The 17,814-nt window shown below is 38.5% G+C and overlaps 1 long non-coding RNA gene across 2 annotated transcripts in view; it reads left to right on the top strand.

The window, feature by feature from the left end:
* The window catches only part of LOC121497060, a 167,655-nt gene that overhangs the window by 16,850 nt on the left and 132,991 nt on the right, over positions 1–17,814 (top strand). For both annotated transcript variants that reach the window (XR_005989395.1, XR_005989396.1), the window contains exons 2-4: positions 1,691–1,752; positions 4,144–4,223; positions 6,188–6,354. This is a non-coding gene — a long non-coding RNA (uncharacterized LOC121497060). The remainder of the gene's footprint in view (positions 1–1,690; positions 1,753–4,143; positions 4,224–6,187; positions 6,355–17,814) is intronic.

Here is a 17,814-nt window from a genome sequence, read left to right as displayed (position 1 = left end):
AAATGTCAATCAATAAATGGAATCATCCAAATGAAGGCCATTTCCACTTAGAAGCCTGTTGTACATTTGCAATATCTTTTTCTCCCTTTTCTCCCAGAATAGCTAATGAGATGTATTTCTTTAGGAGCAGCTTTCAGGAAAGTCTGTTAGTTACTTTTCAGATCAGTTTATTCTGCTCCAGGTTTTGAGGGTTTTTTTTTTTTCTTTTTTGGTGTTTTTGATAGGTGGGCTGAATCACAAAATTAGAATTGTAAGTTGTAAGGGATCTTGATATCATTTAGTTCAAACTCCCTTGTGCATCTTTCTCATAGATATGAATATTATATTGTTTTTAAGTTTTTAAATTTTTTAATTTTTTATTTACTTTTTTATATTGTCAATTTAAAAAAAATTTTTATTTTTTTTTTATTTTTTATTTTTTAAATTTTTTTTTATTTTTATTTATTTATGATAGTCACAGAGAGAGAGAGAGAGAGGCAGAGACACAGGCAGAGGGAGAAGCAGGCTCCATGCACCGGGAGCCCGAAGTGGGATTCGATCTCAGGTCTCCAGGATCGCGCCCTGGGCCAAAGGCAGGCGCTAAACCGCTGTGCCACCCAGGGATCCCTATATGTCAATTTTTAATACCATTTTCAAGTCTTGGAAAGAAAGAATTATTTTACTTTGCATAGTATTATGCCATGCCACCAACATTGTAGACTGTGAGCTTTTTGAGGGGAGGGACTGTCTCATTTATTTTATATGCTCAGTATCTGGCATGGCACTCACATAAATGCTTGAAGAATGAATCATTCCTTATATAACTTTGGTAATTAGACAAGTTAGTCAAGCCTTAATTATTTACACTAAAATAAATGGATAAAGTCATAGGTAATTAAAGTAACAGGCAATTAAAAATGGTTTTTATCAGTTTTGAGGAATTAGTAAGAGGCCAATATAAATACAAACTTTTTCACAGAACTTCACATTTCCTATTCTATGCTACTTAGTATTTCTGTTGCTGACTCCTGCTTAATTGTACAGTAAGACTATTCCTAAATTTTCTCAGATAATCCACAGAGCAGAAAATCAATTTTATGACAACATTTGACTGAAAAGAGAAATAAGACTGTAAATAATTGTTAACATATAATTCACTTTATCTTCTGAATAATTCAGTTTAGAAGATACTGTTTTATCTCTTTACTCTATACCTGCATATATATCTCTATTATCTATAACGTGGTTGTATACGACTATATTATTTGTAATGAAACGAATCGCACAAAGAGGTTTAATAACTTGCACAAAGTCATATAGCTAGTTACTTGGCAAAGCCAGAACTCAAAACTAAATCTTACTCTCTCCACTATACTTCAACAGTCCTGCCAAGTCAGAGAGCTGAAAGGCACTTGAAGATGACTTAGTCATCTTCATGTTACTGATGAAGACACCAAGGGTAGAGAGACAGTGACACAGCTCTTAGTCACACACAGCTGGCTGGTGGCAAAATTGGAGCCAGAGCTGGCAGTCTCCTGACCATGGAGTATTTATGCCTCATGAAATTGCAAAAGGCCAGAAATAAGGAAATGGGAACACAGAAATGATATGGGAAATGATGTGGGAAAATAGTCCATACTTTATTTATTAGCAGTATGAACAGAAAAAGAGTTGCAGTCAGATTTGTATTTTATTTTGTTTTGTTTTTTAGATTTGCATTTTAGAAGTACCTCTCTAGCATAGCATAAAGGATGGATTGAAAGGAGCAAACAGGTGAGAAATGATTGGGCATGTCCTAAGATGGTGACATGGGGGCAAAGGTAAAAGGTATTTGCTAATAAGATGTTTTAATATATTCTTTCAATGAGTGGAGACCAGAATTAATGGCCTAAGGCAGACCTGAGATTAAAAATTGGGTTTTCCTAACCTTTGAATAGCAACATTTTCAGTGGCACTTTTTATGTATTATTGTTGTGTTTTATTTAATTTTGTCTTCTCATGTGGGCTGAAAGCTTCAACCATCTTGCTCACAATTATAGCTTTTGTGCTTAATAGAATGTTCAACACACAATAAGCACTTCAATACTGCTCAGTGAATTAAGTGAATATTTTAATCTTCTGGGATATTTCAGGAATTAGCAGTGTCTTAATGGATATCTAACTGTTTAATGTCAAAGCTTTATCTTTCAACCTGATGGTACCTAAAAATATATTATTCAAATTCTGTGTCACACACAGTACACTGGCCATAAGTTTTTTTTTCCTTGATGATTCTTATATATCCAGTTGTTTGGTTACTCTAATTTTCTTGGGTTGTTAGATCCTTGAGAGTAGCAAATTGATATATTTATCAGATAATCAAGATAATGCCACTCTACCACAACTATTGCCAACCTCCCAGTTAAGAATGGGATGTCATATAATTCAACCAGTCATGAAAAATGTAAAGAAATATTTTTGCAGCCTACAGACTTAAGCCTTATTTTTAGAATAATTCTAAGGAATAGTGAGTTAAAACCTTTAGGTTTCGTAGAAAGTATTCTGCAATTCTGGGCAATGCAAAAGAAGTATAAAGGAAGAAGTGGTCCTTATTCCCAGATACAGTATTCATAGGTTTTTATCTGGAACATATTTTTCCTCTTATGAAATCTGTGCTCTGAAAACAGATCAAATGATGCTGGCAAGAATTTACCAGATGAAAATAAGGGAAAGAGCAAGAAGTATTTACCAAAGAGAAAGTGTTACAAATAAAAGATTTTCCTCTTAAATAATAATTTTAAAAAGTTGGCATTTGAACTAAGCAACTAGCTGATAATTTGGACTACTAGGAAACCTTGTATTTTCTAATGCATTAGATACTTAAATTGATCTTGGGAAAACATTGTTGTTATTTGCACATTTATTATGATTTAATTGTTCCTTATTATATGCTTAAAAGTATTTTAGAAATTGCAGCTAATACAGAAAACTTACTATATCACTTTGATTCAAGGCAAGAACAGGTATATTTTATTTTTGAAATATTACAAAGACCAGTAAAAGTAGTTTAAATATACTATAATGAATCAGAAGAGAGGAAGTAAGTATAGGATTAGGAAATCTTCTTTATGTCCCTAACATTATATAAGTCTGCCTACATCTGTACCATCTCAGATTGAAGGGCACCAACACTATGTTTAAAGACTTAAAAGGGAAAAGACTGCCCTGTTTCCACAGTGTTTTCAGTTTAAATAAAACTGAGGGGATTATATGAGCCAGTTAAAGACTACATGGCTTAAGTATAGGGTAGCCTCCAGCTTTATCATGGTACCTCTCTGTCTTGGTCCATTTGGGCTGCTATAACAATGTCATACATTGGGTGGGTTATAAACAACAGAAATTTATTTCTCACTATTCTGGAGGCTGGGAAGTTCAAGATCAAGGCACCAGTAGATTTGGTGTCTGGTGAGAGCTTACTGTGTTCTAACATGGTAGATGGGGGTGGGGAGCTCTCTGAGGCCTCTTTTATAAGAGCACTATCTTATTCATGAGGGTTCCACCCACTTCATGACCCAGTCACTTTCTAAAGGTTTCACTTCCAAATACCATTACACTGGGAATTAGGTTTCAACATATGAATTTTGAGGAGATTCAAACATTCAGTCTGTGGCACTCCCGTAATGAAGAAGGATGTGTGCGAATCTCCAGGTGTGAGTGTATATGTGTCTGAGAATAAATGTGTGTGTTTAATTCAGACCAATGCTCCTGTCCAAGAACATGATAATTGAGAGCTGACTATATTATGATTAGTAGCATTATATTACAGAGTTACCATTAACAAAGGCTGAATCATAAGGACTTGGAAATCTCTAAAGTGAATAAATTAAAACTGCCCATATGGGTGAGGATGCATGAATGTCTTTTATAGGCAGAATAGCTGGCTATTACTATGTGCTTGATACCATTCTGTGCAATGAATATATAATATCCCTCTCTGTGCTTACAAGAGCCCTAATGAAGTTGGTATCACCTGCCTATTGCAGATGGGAAAAAAAAAAACTGAGGAAAAGGTAAGTTAAACTGCTTTCTTGAAACACAGTGTTAGAGTCAAGCCAGGTTTGGACCAGTTTGGACAAGCATTGAGAGTTTTAAGGTTCTGAAACACTCTTATTTTCTATCTCCCAGGAGCTCTATGATGAATTAAATTAAAGAGCATTTGTGAAACAGTGGTGTGTAGAGCACCCGAAAAGTGTCATGGTAATTTGGTAAGTGTCATAGGATCCAGCAATAATTCCTGAAGCTAGGTAGAGGGGTGCTTCACTGATTTTGAGCATTCATAGAACTGATGGCACATGAGGAAGACATTAGCCATGAGGAAGCCTATAGCGTTTATTTGAGCAAAAGCATAGAGCCACTTTCAGTGTCTTTATTGGTAATGAGATATAATATGTTTTAACACTACATGAACATGGTGGGGGAATAAAACTTCACTAAAAAAACTATTTATATTTTTGTTTTTAGTTTAGAAAATGTATCTTATAACATGCAAGATTTAGTTGACTTTGCTAACTTAGCGGTGAAGTTTTCAATATGATCACTATATCGTTTATGTTGTATCTCACATAAGGAAGGTATTTTTCTCAGTTTTAGTTTTAATAAAACCATTTTTTGCCTGTCATTTTGATATTCTGGCTTTTCTTTTCTCTTTTCTGTTCTTAAGCCTTAACCTTTCTGAGACTGCTCTTGCACAAAGGTAATTGATGACTTATAATTATCATTTTAATAATTAGTATCTTAGCTGTGAAGTAATAGCCAGGTTGGAGTTCCCCATTTACCTAGCCATCTGGGTCTCCATAGCTGTAGCTGAGCCCTACAATTCCATCCTCACTACCCACACCCACACCACCTGGATGGAGGATTGTGGTTGTGCCTTCGTGGTAGACCATGAGGGCATCTGTGACATCTGTTGTAGAAACCTTGATAGAACACCTAACCTACACTAACCTGAATAGGTCGATAGGTCAAATTGTGTCTTCCATCACTGCTTGCCTCAGATTTGATGGAGCCCTGAATGTCGATCTGACGGAATTCCAGACCAGCCTGGTACCTTATCCCCACATCCACTCCCTCTGGCCACATATACCCTTGTCATGTCTGCTGAGAAAGTCTACCATGAACAACTTTCTATAGTAGAGATCACCAAAGCATGCTGTGAACCAGCCAACCAGATGCTTAAATGTGACAGTTGCAATGGTAAAAACATGGCTTACTGCCTGTTGTGCCGTGGTTATGTCGTTTCTAAGTATATCAGTGCTGCCATTCCTACCATCAAGACCAAGCATATCATCCAGTTTGTGGACTGGAACCCCACTGGCTTCAAAGTTTATCATTAATTACTAGCCTCCCACTGTGGTACCTGGTGGAGACCTGGCCAAAGTACAGCGAGCTGTATGCATGCTGAGCAACACCACAGCCAATGCTGAGGCGTGTGCTCACCTGGGCCACTTGTTTGACCTGATATATGTCAAGCATGCCTTTGTTCACTGGTATGTGGGTGAGGGCATGGAGGAAGGAGGGTTTTCTGAGGCCTGTGAGGACAGGGCTGCCTTTGAGAAGAATTATGAGGAGGTTGGTGTGGCTTCTGTTGAAGGAGAGTGTGAGGAAGAAGGAAAGGGGTACTAAAGTTAAAATGTCACAAAGGTGCTGTTTGTACAGGGAAGCTTACTCTGTGTTCAACATTGTAAAGTTGTGTTCTGACTGGTTAATTTGTATGTAGCAATGTATCCTCTCACATATATTTACTGACTTACACTTTAAACACAATTTTTTTGTTATATACCCAAGCTGTCCATATCTCTGATAAGTTTGAGTAACATACTTCCTGTCACAAATGAGAAAAAAAACCCAAAACCCTATTTGTAAGCTATATTGTTGTTCTGACATTTAAAGCCATTTGAAAAAAATTATAAACATTGTCTCTTATGGTCAGAGAAAAGGGTTTTTGATCAGTTAACAACACATTCTGATTAATATTTACTCCATGTTTTAAGTATGGCTTAATATTTCTAATTGTTTACCATACTAATAGTGTATTAGCTAATAGTTTATTGATAGTTTACATTTCTGTTGAAGGATTCTTACTTTTCTGATGTTTCCTTCAATGTGGAGGAAGCTTCACTCATTAATAAAACTTCCAGCTCTTTTCATCCTCTCATTTGTGTCTCTCCAGGGAGGACAAATGATTTCATCTGTTTGGTGAGTTTGAAAGGAGAAATTGAGCACACTTAATCTAGCTCCTTCCCGTCCTGTTTCCTCTGGGGAGAATTACCTTCCGGAAAGCCAACATTCTCCTCAGCTCTTCCCTGCTGTCGGGACAGGCTTGAGGTGATGGGACTGGTGAGTATCTCACTCTAGGGTTTGGCATCAGGCAGTCTGTTTGCCTGCAGATGTAACCTGTGTCTATGAACCTAGGCTTTATGTCTGTGAACCTAGGCTTTATGAGTAGAACATAGTTTTGGTTCTCCATCAGCTGACTCTTGTCGTGTTTCTCAGTTGGTTCAGAACTCAGGGTGGAAGAGAGGTCCCAGCTATCAGACCACCTCCCAGACCCAATGCCTCTGTGTCAGGGAGCTGGGTTTTAGGAAGAAGAACTGCATTCACAAGAAATGCAGTTTGTGAGTTCAAACTACTGCATGAGGATTGAGGTTTCTAGCTTAGTGTGTGCCCTTAGCATTGGTAATTCTGTAGTAACTGCTGAACATGTTTGATTTTCACCACGGCTGGTGGCTAAAAGTTGTGGCAGCTGTGACCACCGTCAGGAGGCTGCTTATACAGGTGATCATGTTTCCCTAGATGCAGAGGTGCAGGCGCCAGGTTTATGCTGAGGCGGGCCTCTGGCAGATATGTGGGGATCTTAGAAGGCAGACTGCTGAGGGTGCAGGTTTTATTCTAAACCAGCATGGCTGAGGCAAGTGTTTGATTACAGAGAAGAGTCTTCAGCCTATGGCCTTGAGCTCTTGGGGAGCAGGACGATATTTACTATTTGAAAACTGCAGTGCAGCTGGTTTTTGCATGGGCGAAATCTCCATAGTGAGATTCTACCTCTGGCCAACCTACCAGACCTTGGTAGGCGGTGTGGATCAGCTGCCCTCATTTCTGTTCTTTTCCTGTGTTGTTTTGACTGACTTCATAGCCAGGAGAGGAAATGACTGATCCTGAATTCATGAGATTTGTTCACAGCAAAGGCTAGGCACAAAAGTGTATATATACTGTCTGATTCTATTGATATGATGTTCAAAAGCCAGGCATAACTGATTTATGATGACAGATACCAGAATACCTGTTTTTTAAGGGGATTATCAATTAAATGCAATTAAATGGGAGCTCAGAGGAGCCTTTTGGGGTGTTGAAAATGTTCAATACCTTGATCTAAGTACTGGTTACTCAGTTATACACAGATAAGAATTGATTGAAGTATGTACTTGAAAGCTGTGTACTTTATTATATCTCAATTTTAAAAGAATTTATCTGGACATAGATGTACATGGAGGACTTTTCAGTGAAAACTTAGTGCATGTTCCCTGTCTAAAGTATCTGCCTTTTTTGGTCCTGTAATTCCCATAGGATATACAGCCTACTAGGGCGAGAGATCTTGTCAGATTCTATAATATCTTACCATTTCCAAGTTTATTTTTAAATTTTAATTTATTTACATTTGATGCACTGTTGGTCCCTTTTGGCTGCTCTGGAGACTCAGCTTGTATAAGTGCTATAAGAGAATCATCATGTAGGGTGCTCACCCCATCCTATTCCTGAGTATTTACCACGCAGTAAGGTCAGTCAAGGCTGGGGCTTTATGTGCTTCAGGGTCTATTTCTGCACCAAATATAAAATATAAATGCTGTATTGCAAATTTCTGCACATACAGAAAAACCACCTAAACCGAAGGTTAACCTTTTTCTGCATAGCGCCAGATAGTCAATATTTTATGCTTTGTGGGCCATATGTACTTAACTTGTCATGGAAGCAGCCATAGACAATACATAAATAAATGAATGTGGCTGTGTTCCAATAAAACTTTATTTACAAAATCAGGTGGTGGGCTAGACTTGACCCATGGGCCAGATTAGGTGGACCAGCACCCAGTCCTGAAAAATTGCAATCATCCTGAAAAATTGACAAGGAAGAGAGATTATCCTATCTTTTTGTTTGTTTTTGCAAATATGGAGACTGAGGCTTGGTGAATTGCTTCCTTGGTTATTCATGGTGTTGTGGGTGATTTCCAACTAGAGCTCAGATGAAGAATTATATTCATGCCATTGACATTTTGTAGTTGTGTTTTAAGGCCCGTAGAGTGAGGGCCATGTCAGGTAGTGCTTAGCATTCAATTATTTATATTCAATAAATATTTTCTTATTTGAGCAATTTTGTGTAACTTCAGGTCTTGAGATACCTTCTGAGTCAGGCTTCTTCATGAGATTATAATCAGACAATAGGAAATTTGTGGATAAATAGCAAATCAGAAATCAAAGCTTAGATTCTAGTGTTTTCCAAGCTAGCTGTAACTAAGCCACTTAACTACTCTGGATGAAGCTTCATGTAGGACTCATTCGTAGGTATCTAAAATTTATTTAAAAGAGGCTGCCAAAAGAAGGCAACATTCTAACTTAAGTTTAATGGAGCCAAATGACACACAAATGAAGGTGATAATAATTAAGGAGGGTTTGATAATTCTCAGATCAAACCCTGTCACTATCTTTTCCTTGTTAATTAAAATGTCCATGTGACTATAACCATACTAAGTGATGTGAAAGGCCCTGTCAATCATCTCTCATTCTTCTGAAGCCAGTAACAGGCTAAAGAGAGTGTTTTCATATCAAGAGATAAGCGTAGTCACTGTTAAATACTCTCCTATGAAAGGATGCAAATACATATTTCTTTTTCCTCTGTGCTTTTGAGCTCTACCTAAGAATAAATAGACACTCATTTGTTCCATACATATATAAAAGAACTGACAGGCAGTGGTTTGAATTGTGGCTTTATTGCCTTTATTTAGATTTTATTAATTAAAACAGAATTCACACCAAAAAATGTATGCCACAAGTGCTGCCCCCAGGGGCTGCATGTGAATACTGTATTCTTATTTTGTTCTGATGCCTCTCACCTTTCAGAGGATGTAGAGCAAGTACTCAGAGAAAGGAAGGAGGCAAAAATGATGTTTTGTTGTGTAAATTATCTACTCTTGTTGCAAAAAAAATATTTTAAGGAGAAAGTATTTATTATATTGTCCTTCATTTTAAAAGAATGTAACACTTGTTGTTTTTGTTTTGTTTTGTTTTGTTTTTTGAAGAAGCTTGGCCAGTTTGAAAATCACAATGTCACTGAGGACCTCCACGGGAAAGAGAGGAAAGTAGGGTGGCAAAGGAGTGCTGAAAATCTTTGTCTTTCTTCATGAGTTCATTTAGGGCTTTGTAACTTTCATTTAGGGCCAGGACTGCAAGACACAAATAATACTCATTTGCATATTCTAAGGGCATCTTGCTGGAAACATATTCACAGTCTTTGTTCTCCAAATTATTCCCCTTCTGAGGAATCCTCCTCACATATGAATTTGATCATGTCCCTCAGCTGCTTTAAAATCCTTTAAGGGGTGCCAGTTAAATATCTGACTCTTGATCTAAGCTCAGGCCTTTTTTTTTTCTTTTTAAAAGATTTTATTTATTTACTTGAGAGAGAGTGAGCAAGAGAAAACGTGAGCACAAGTTGGGGGAGAGTTAGAGGAAGAGGGAGAGTCAGACTCCTCATGGAGCAGGGAGCCCAACATGGAGCTCCATCCCCAGGCGGGCCTAAGATCATGACCTGAGCTGAAGCAGATGCTTCACTGATTGAGCCACCCAGGTGCCCCTCAGGACAGGTCGTTGATATCAGGATCATGAGTTCAAGCTGGGCATGGAGTCTACTTAAAAAAAGGAAAAAAAAATCCTTCAAGTGTTCCTCATTGCCTAGAGGAAAATGTATACACCCCTTAGCTTGAAACATAGTCCTTTCATGATCTTGCTCTCTTCAACTTTTATTATGTTTTGTTTCCACATGCATCTTGAACTGCAGTCAAAGTAGACTCTAGCTCTACATGCTAAACTATTTCCATACTCAGTGCCTTTGCCCATGCTATGACTTCTCTGTAGAAAACCATTTCTCAGGATCCCTGGGTGGCTCAGTGGTTGAGCATCTGCCTTCAGCTCAGGGTGTGATCCTGGGTCCTGGGATGGAGTCCCACACTGGGTTCCCCACAGGGAGCCTACTTCTCCCTCTGCCTGTGTCTCTGCCACTCTCTGTCTCTCATGACCTCTGGCAACCCCCATTCTGTTCTCTGTATACAGAAAGGGGTTTTTAGAGTGTAAACTATGTTTCATTCATCTTTGTATTTTTTTTAAGGATTATTTATTTATTTATGAGAGACACAGAAAGAGAGGCAGAGACACAGGCAGAGGGAGAAACAGGCTCCATTGCAGGGAGCCCCATGCCAGACTCGATCCCAGGACTCCAGGATCATGCCCTGGGCCGAAGGCAGGCACTAAACCGCTGAGCCACCCAGGGATCCCTCATCTTTGTATTTCTTTTACTAATATAGTGGCTTGTGGTAACACTTCATAAATATTTGGTAGATGAGCAGAGGACTGATGGTTAAGTGGATGAAGTGGTAGCCTCCACGATCCAGTGGAGGCCCAGGACTCAATTTCCATTTATCACTGTATAAGACAAAAGAAACCTTGAAGCTGTCAGCAATGCCAAAGACTTAGAGCTCCTCTCTCTTTAGATGAAGGTCTAGTGAGATGACAAAGGAAATCAGAGCTGTTGCTCAAAAGCTGACCTGGGATTAGCATAGTAAAACATGCACTCATGAAGTCCTTAGTTCATTTGTTTATTATTTAACAAATATTTATGGAGCCATGAATTCTCATCTGAAGCTTGTGTGGCCAGATGTGTATCAGAATTCAGATGTTCTCAGATTTTAGAATAGTAATGTACCATGTAAAACGGGATCTAGGGCAGCACTATGTAATAAAGCCCATTAATAGTTCTGCAGAAAAGTGTATTTACATTTGCAATACATTGTAGGATAAATGAAAACTGTAAATAGGCTTATGCCAGTTCAGGTCAGTTTCTGACTTCAAATGAATTCAGGGTAGGTCAGTTTTTGCTGCCAACTGTGTTATGGAACACTTTCCATTTTCAGAGCTTTTTGGGTTTTGGAATTGTGGATAAGGGATTGTAGAACTATAACAATGTTCCTCTTAAAAAATTTCCTTCAGAAGAAGAAATTTAGAAAAATATCCAACAAATATATAGTCTATCATTGATTCTCAATATGGTTTATTAAATAAAAGCCATCTCAAGGAATATTATTAAAATCTGAAGAAACAATGAATTTAAATATACTTTTTATTAAAAGATAAACCTTGGTATCCCATGTGTTATTCTTAGCCAGTAGTAAAGTAGATCTAATTAGTAGGATAGAGGGTTTCTAATTCTGGAGCAGCTGTTTTTTGCGATCTTTACTGTGGGAAAAAATTGGTGAAGGTCAGGGCAAGGGGGCGGCAGTAAAGGAATAAAAGGAAGTAGCTACAATTAGAGGTGGTACTGTTCCAGGGTCTGGTAATTAAATTTGCACTGTACCTGTGAATGCACCAGAATTATTACTTTTTCCTGTCATTTAACACTGGACATTCCTTTATCTACATAGGTAGGGTCCATTTCTTCAGAGCAAAAATAAAAAAAGTAGATACAAGGAACAACTACACTGTGTATATGGTAGAGAACAATATCTTCTCAAAAAATTTAAGCCTCATTGTCCCTGTCCAGGTGGTATTTAGCGTTGTACCACTAGGTAAAACACTTCGTAAAAGCTATTATGAAGAATACTAGTATTTCCTTCAATTGTCTTGGTTCCTAATTTTTTTTTTTTTGAGAGAGAGAGAGAGTGCGCAGTGGGGACAGGCAGAGAGAGAAGGAGAGAGAGAATCTTAAACAGGCTCCATGCCTAGCACAGAGCCTGATGTGGGGTTAATCTCATGACCTGAGCTGAAATCAAGAGTTGGACACTTTAACCAACTGAGGCATTCAGGTACCCCTGCTTCCTAAAACTCTTTAAACTGTTCATCACTAGTCTCCAATTCTCTTGGTTTTTGTAGGGAAATGACTCTGTAGTGGAGCTATTTTTATGAGGAGCTTCTTCAGAACTTACCAATGTGTCCTGTTAAATGTTTCACAGAGAGGAGCTTGAGATACATGTAAATCTTGCATCCTCACATGGATTGGGATTATATGACAGTCTAATGGTGCAGAGTTCATTGGGTCTCAGCATTCTCTTTCTCCTGTTTCCTTTTGTCCTTGTTCTCTCTGTCCCTATTCAGCTCACCCTGCCTTGCCTGTCCTGGCCAGCTCATTCCATCCTGTCAGCCTCATATTCTTTCTGCATTTAGTCCCTGTTTTTATCAACAATGGTTTATCAGTTGAGACCTTCAGGGTTGGCCTGGAGAACATCCTGGGTCTTTTACCAAAAGAAGGTCTTTTCCTTGTACCATCTGCATGGAATTGTCAGTCTCTCTTCTGAGCTCTTGCATAAGACCAGACACAGCTGATTCTCCTTATGTTCATATGGGGTTAACCATGACAAAGGGAAGCTTAGGACCTTTTCCCACCATACTTACACTTAGAAGGAGCAATGGGGAAGAGAGATACTACCGTCTTGGTCTAAATATCCAGATTGATAAGAATGACAGCATACAATTTATACTCCCCCCTGCTGTGCCCCCTGCCCTTGGGCTTGGGCTTCTACCTCTTCATTTGCTCTGATGGTACTGAGACTACTTTTAGAAAGAAAGAAAGGATCATCTGTGTTCAGAGTGCTAGGTCATAAGGCCTATACAGAAAGGGAACTTTTAATTTAAGCATAATCTCCAAGTAAGGGATGAAGGGCTTTTCCTTATATATGGATTTCAGGGGTCAAAATAGGTGGAAGACTAACTTTCACAGGGTTGGGTGATCTCGATAGAACTAAAGACATTCATCTGTGCTCGCTTCGACAGCACATGTACTAAAGACATTCATTTACATGCTGGCCCCTGAGGAGAGCATATCTCTGTAGGGTCCCAGCAAGAGCAAGCAGTAGAAAGTGTCATTGCATTGGAAACAAGCTCATACTCAAACTCTTTTCTAGAAGGTGTCAGTTATTATTGAGCACTTCTTAAAATCTGGGCACCATGACTCCAGGCCTCTTATAAGCAGAGAGTTTAGAAAAAGGCCCTGTGGGAGTAATGAGTGCAGAAGTCATTTATTGAGCACACACAACTCCAAGTACTGAGCTAAGCAGGTCACATGAATTCCTTAATCTCATCTTCACAATGCTTCTGTAAGAGGGGGACTGTTAATATAGCCCATTGGATGAATGGGACCACTGGGGCCTAGAGGGGTTCCATAGCTCCTAAAGGTCACACGGTTGTCCAGTGGGGGGCAGACAGGCTGTCAACAGAACCCCCTGCTCAGGCCAGTAGTGTATATGGTGGAGGAGAGCTCTGAATCATAGCCTTTTGCCTGATCCTTTGGCATCAGTAGCCTGGGGCTCGAATCCTGATTCTACAAGTTACTACTTCTTTGTCTTCGGTCACTTTCCAAATCTCTCAGAGGCTCACTTTCCTCATTTTTTAAATGGAAATAAAATCTACCTTGAGCAATTGGGATGGGGATGAAACGAGGTGAATAGAAGTGCCAGGGCATTCAAAAACTCATAGTGTTGGTATCAGTGAGGAGATCTCTGACAGAAGCAATATTTAGATACAGATTGGAAGCTCTCAACTTAGAGCTAGCAAAAGCGAACAGCGCATGGATATTCTCAAAATCATTTATATTTGATGTAGAATTCATTGTACATCTTTCCTCAAGCCAATTTACCTCATTAATTACCCACCACCCTGGCACGTATGGAATTACCTCGTTTTCAGCCACTGCTGAGGGCTTGTTTGGTAGGGATGGTGGGCAGGAAGCATTCTGAGTAGTTGTGAATAAATGTGTTCAGGGAATTCAGCTACAGTGAGAGTGATCCCCAAATTGATTATCTATAAAGAAGAAATCCTTAGTTTTATTTTTCCTTAGGTGTTCATTGCTTACCCTTAGACTTTTTCTCACTTTTTGTGTGCTCTGTAATCTTGGCAGAACCAAAACAAGTTTTCTTCCCCTGACTGTTCACAAATTGCAATACGATTGTCTCTTTGATATTATATAGTATGTTGTATCCTCTCCCATAGGCACTGGGAGATTCTGTTTTCTCAGATTTCACTTTATCTCCTCTATAATGTCTAGGAGAAAAATGGAACCACAGCAGTGTTCTTATTGATCAATCCTTTTAAGTCTTTCCTTTTGCTTCTTGGTAGTGTGACCTCTTGGCTCTGTGACCTTTAAGGTTTGGATATTGAAAGGCACCTCTTTTGTTTTTATTGAAATACTGACTACATAATGCCTTTTCATCTTAATAAGCAACAAACAAACCAATAGAGCCTGGAACATTGCCTTCATCACCCATTGTTTGCTTCCTAGCCTGTAATACTGGGGTTGTAAATTCTGTACAATACACTTGAGACATCCTGTAAACCACAGTAATTACCATAGAACAAGCCTTCCTCTAACACTGGATTGATAAACAGCTACACCCCAATTAATTGGTTTTAAGTCTGTATTAGCCCTTCAAGCTCATGTTGAATAAGTAGGTCACACAAAAAATGACAAGCAGTAGCCATTACATCATCTCAGGATGCAAACAAGTGGTTTGTGTGGTGTGAGTGGGAATAAATACCACCATCATGTGTAGTAACATACCTTAAGCTGAAGGGAGACAGGGGAGCTGGTACTGCCACTCCTGAGCACCTCCGCCCCCATGGCCAGATACTGGAATTCCTTCTCAATCATCATCCTCAAAAGAGCTTTGTGGAGAAAAATATAAGGCTGTGCATTGATTGAGTCTTTGAATTCAATGGTCTGTGACGAGGCCATTTTAGCATAGGCACTTAGAAAAGTCTGATTTTTAAAGTGAGTCTAGAAAATTAGTATATCCTATGTAAAATACAGATACTCTATTTGTAAACTATCTTGTTCTGATGTAGGAAGAACAGCTTCACCCCATGAGTCCTGCCAGGCAGAGCCTTGTTAATGACCCATAGTCAGGCCTGAAAGATCACACATAGGATTTTGACCTGGAGTCAGACTCATCAGTTATTATGTGCTTTACATTGAATAAACCATGGGCTATCATGAATGTCTTTAACCCTTTACAAGAAGACTTAAATGCCCTAGTTCTTACAGAAGCTATATTATTTCCTTTACATGTTATTTGCATTGTCAGTATAAAGTAGGTATTATCCCCAGTTTCACAGATGAAGAAATGGAGGCTGAGAGTCCATAACCCATCCAGGGTCACACACCTAATCAATGGCAGGACCAGAATTTGAATTTGGATCGTTTTGACAGTGAAACCCATGCTCTTTCCTCTGGCAAATGTCATCTGTGTGAAGTCCAGGGAGAATAATAAATTAATAAATTTCTGTCTATCATCAAAAAAGCTTATACTCTTGTTGGTGAAATAAGACATTTAAATAAGTTATAAAGGGAAAAGATTAAGTAAGTTTTATTGCATACAAAAAAGCCAGTCAACTGGTCTACCCTATATAGTTCACTTGGCAAGCTATCCTGTCCTGCCACACAATATGGTTTGTATTGGAGAGCAGAAAACCGGCAGGCTACAGCCCAGCCCGTGGCCAAAGCTAGTCATGCTCATTTGTTTACATACCATCCATGACTGCTTTCTTGTTGCAGTGGCAGAGGTGAGTAATTGCAACCAAGATTATATGGCTCATAAAGCTGAAAATATTTACTATCTGGCCCTTTATAGAAAAGGTTTACCAATCTCTGGTGTAAAGTATAAAAATGAACAAATAGCAGTAATGAACACATAACAAATGAATGTAGCAGAACAAGCCATCTGCTTTAAATGTGTCTTTAGTTTCTTTCCAGGAAGAATTGAATGCCTTAGTTCTTACAAAAGGTATATTATTTCCATTACCTGTTATCAAAAACATAATAAATATATATTTTAGACTGGTGAAAACATATGGGTTCTAGATTGTTTTATTGGTTGATTGATTCATTTCTTGTATTTCAGGTAGTAAGTTTTGTTGAAAAACTAAAACCAAAAGTGAACAGGAGAGACTTTGGCATGCCTCACTCTTCAAATTTCTAGTTTTGATGAACCTAATAGCCAAATGCAAAGTGAAGGAGGATATTAATCCTAATAGCTGGAGTTCACATTTTTTATTATACATATGGGAAAATATTTTACATATAGATTGCATTCTCTTGGCTCTTTATCAACAACATCCTTAATTACCCGAAGCCTTTACATTCTTTAGCCTGGTGACTGGTTTTCAAATATCATGTAGTGATTAGCCAGAGTGGAAAACAGGAAATATGGCAACAGTGTGACACAGAGGAAGCCTGGAGTTCTAATCTTGGCTATGAAGCTCACTGACTAAATCAGACATTTAATCTCTCTCTGCTCTCATTTCCTGTAACCTGCATTTGGAAACGTACAGCTTGTGTGTGTAGGAGGAGGGCCTCCAAACTTTATTCCTACCTACTTCCTGTCTGAAAACCTATTTACTTTCCCATATCCTTGGGATCCTTAATGGCAGAATGAACCCAAGTGAGTTATTAATTTCAGTATCTGTTTAGAGACTGTTCTAAAAGCATGTCGGCCTCTTTCTGGCTGTAAAGTGAAGTATTTTAGGAGGTTGGTTGGGCTGAACCAGGAAAGAGGGAGGCTATGGTGTGTTAAGAACTAAATTCTTCACCTTGTCAAAGTCTGCTGTTCCTGGTAAGCCTGGTTGGGGAAAAGAAATGGGATGGGAACATTCATTCTGATCTATAGAACTTGATTTATAGCTCTCTGTTCCCAGAAGTGTCTGCTCCATTCAGATGACCAATCAGTGTTTAGCTTGAGTCTCCAAATCACCCACTATGGCCTAGTCAACTTCTACCACATATGACTGGTCAACCTGAGACCTATGGCTTTCACCTGTAAGCTGCTGCTCCAGTGAGTTTGGAAGCTTAGTTCCCTGGAGTCTGTGGATGCTAGATTGAGAACCTCCTTCTAAAGTCCTGGGGTCACTGTTCTTTCTTTTTAGTGTTGAGCTGGGCTCTCAGCATTCCTTTTAGGGTTGTTTCCTAAACCCCCAACAGCATTTCTAGTCCTGACTTTTTCTAAGGCACAAGGAGAAACTGGCCTCACTTGAATAGTCCTTGTGAAGTCTCTCAGGACAATTCTTTGTATGGCAAGGAGAGAGAGAACTTAGTATATTTTCCATAAGGTTTTTTTTAGGGGTTGCTAGTTTAATGTTTTTCAGTTCTTTTATATCACAGACTTCATTGACTTCTTATATTATGTGTTGCTAAGGGAGGTATATAAAATTTCTATGAGACTTTAGATTTGTCAATTTCTTTTTTGTAATTCTGTCAATTTTTGCTTTGAAAAAGTTGAAGCTACAACTTAGATGCACATAGGTTCGGGATTGTTATATCTCCTTGGTGAAATTTTCCTTTTTTTAAATCTTCCCTATCCTTTTTTTTTTTTTTTGTCCAACAGTCTATGTTGTTTAACATTTGCTTGGTATATCTAATTTTTTCATCCTTAGATTTAATTCACTTTATTTTGCTGATATAAAAAACATGGGCTAGATCACAGCAGAATTCTGAGTTCTCTGCAATGAAAATAAATATGGATCAGGAAACTGCTGATCAGAAGACTAATCT

The sequence above is a fragment of the Vulpes lagopus genome, chromosome 8, assembly GCF_018345385.1.
Source record: "Vulpes lagopus strain Blue_001 chromosome 8, ASM1834538v1, whole genome shotgun sequence".
Taxonomy (NCBI): Eukaryota; Metazoa; Chordata; class Mammalia; order Carnivora; family Canidae; genus Vulpes; species Vulpes lagopus.
Note: the sequence above shows the minus strand (reverse complement) of the source record. Positions and strands in the feature narration are given on the sequence as shown.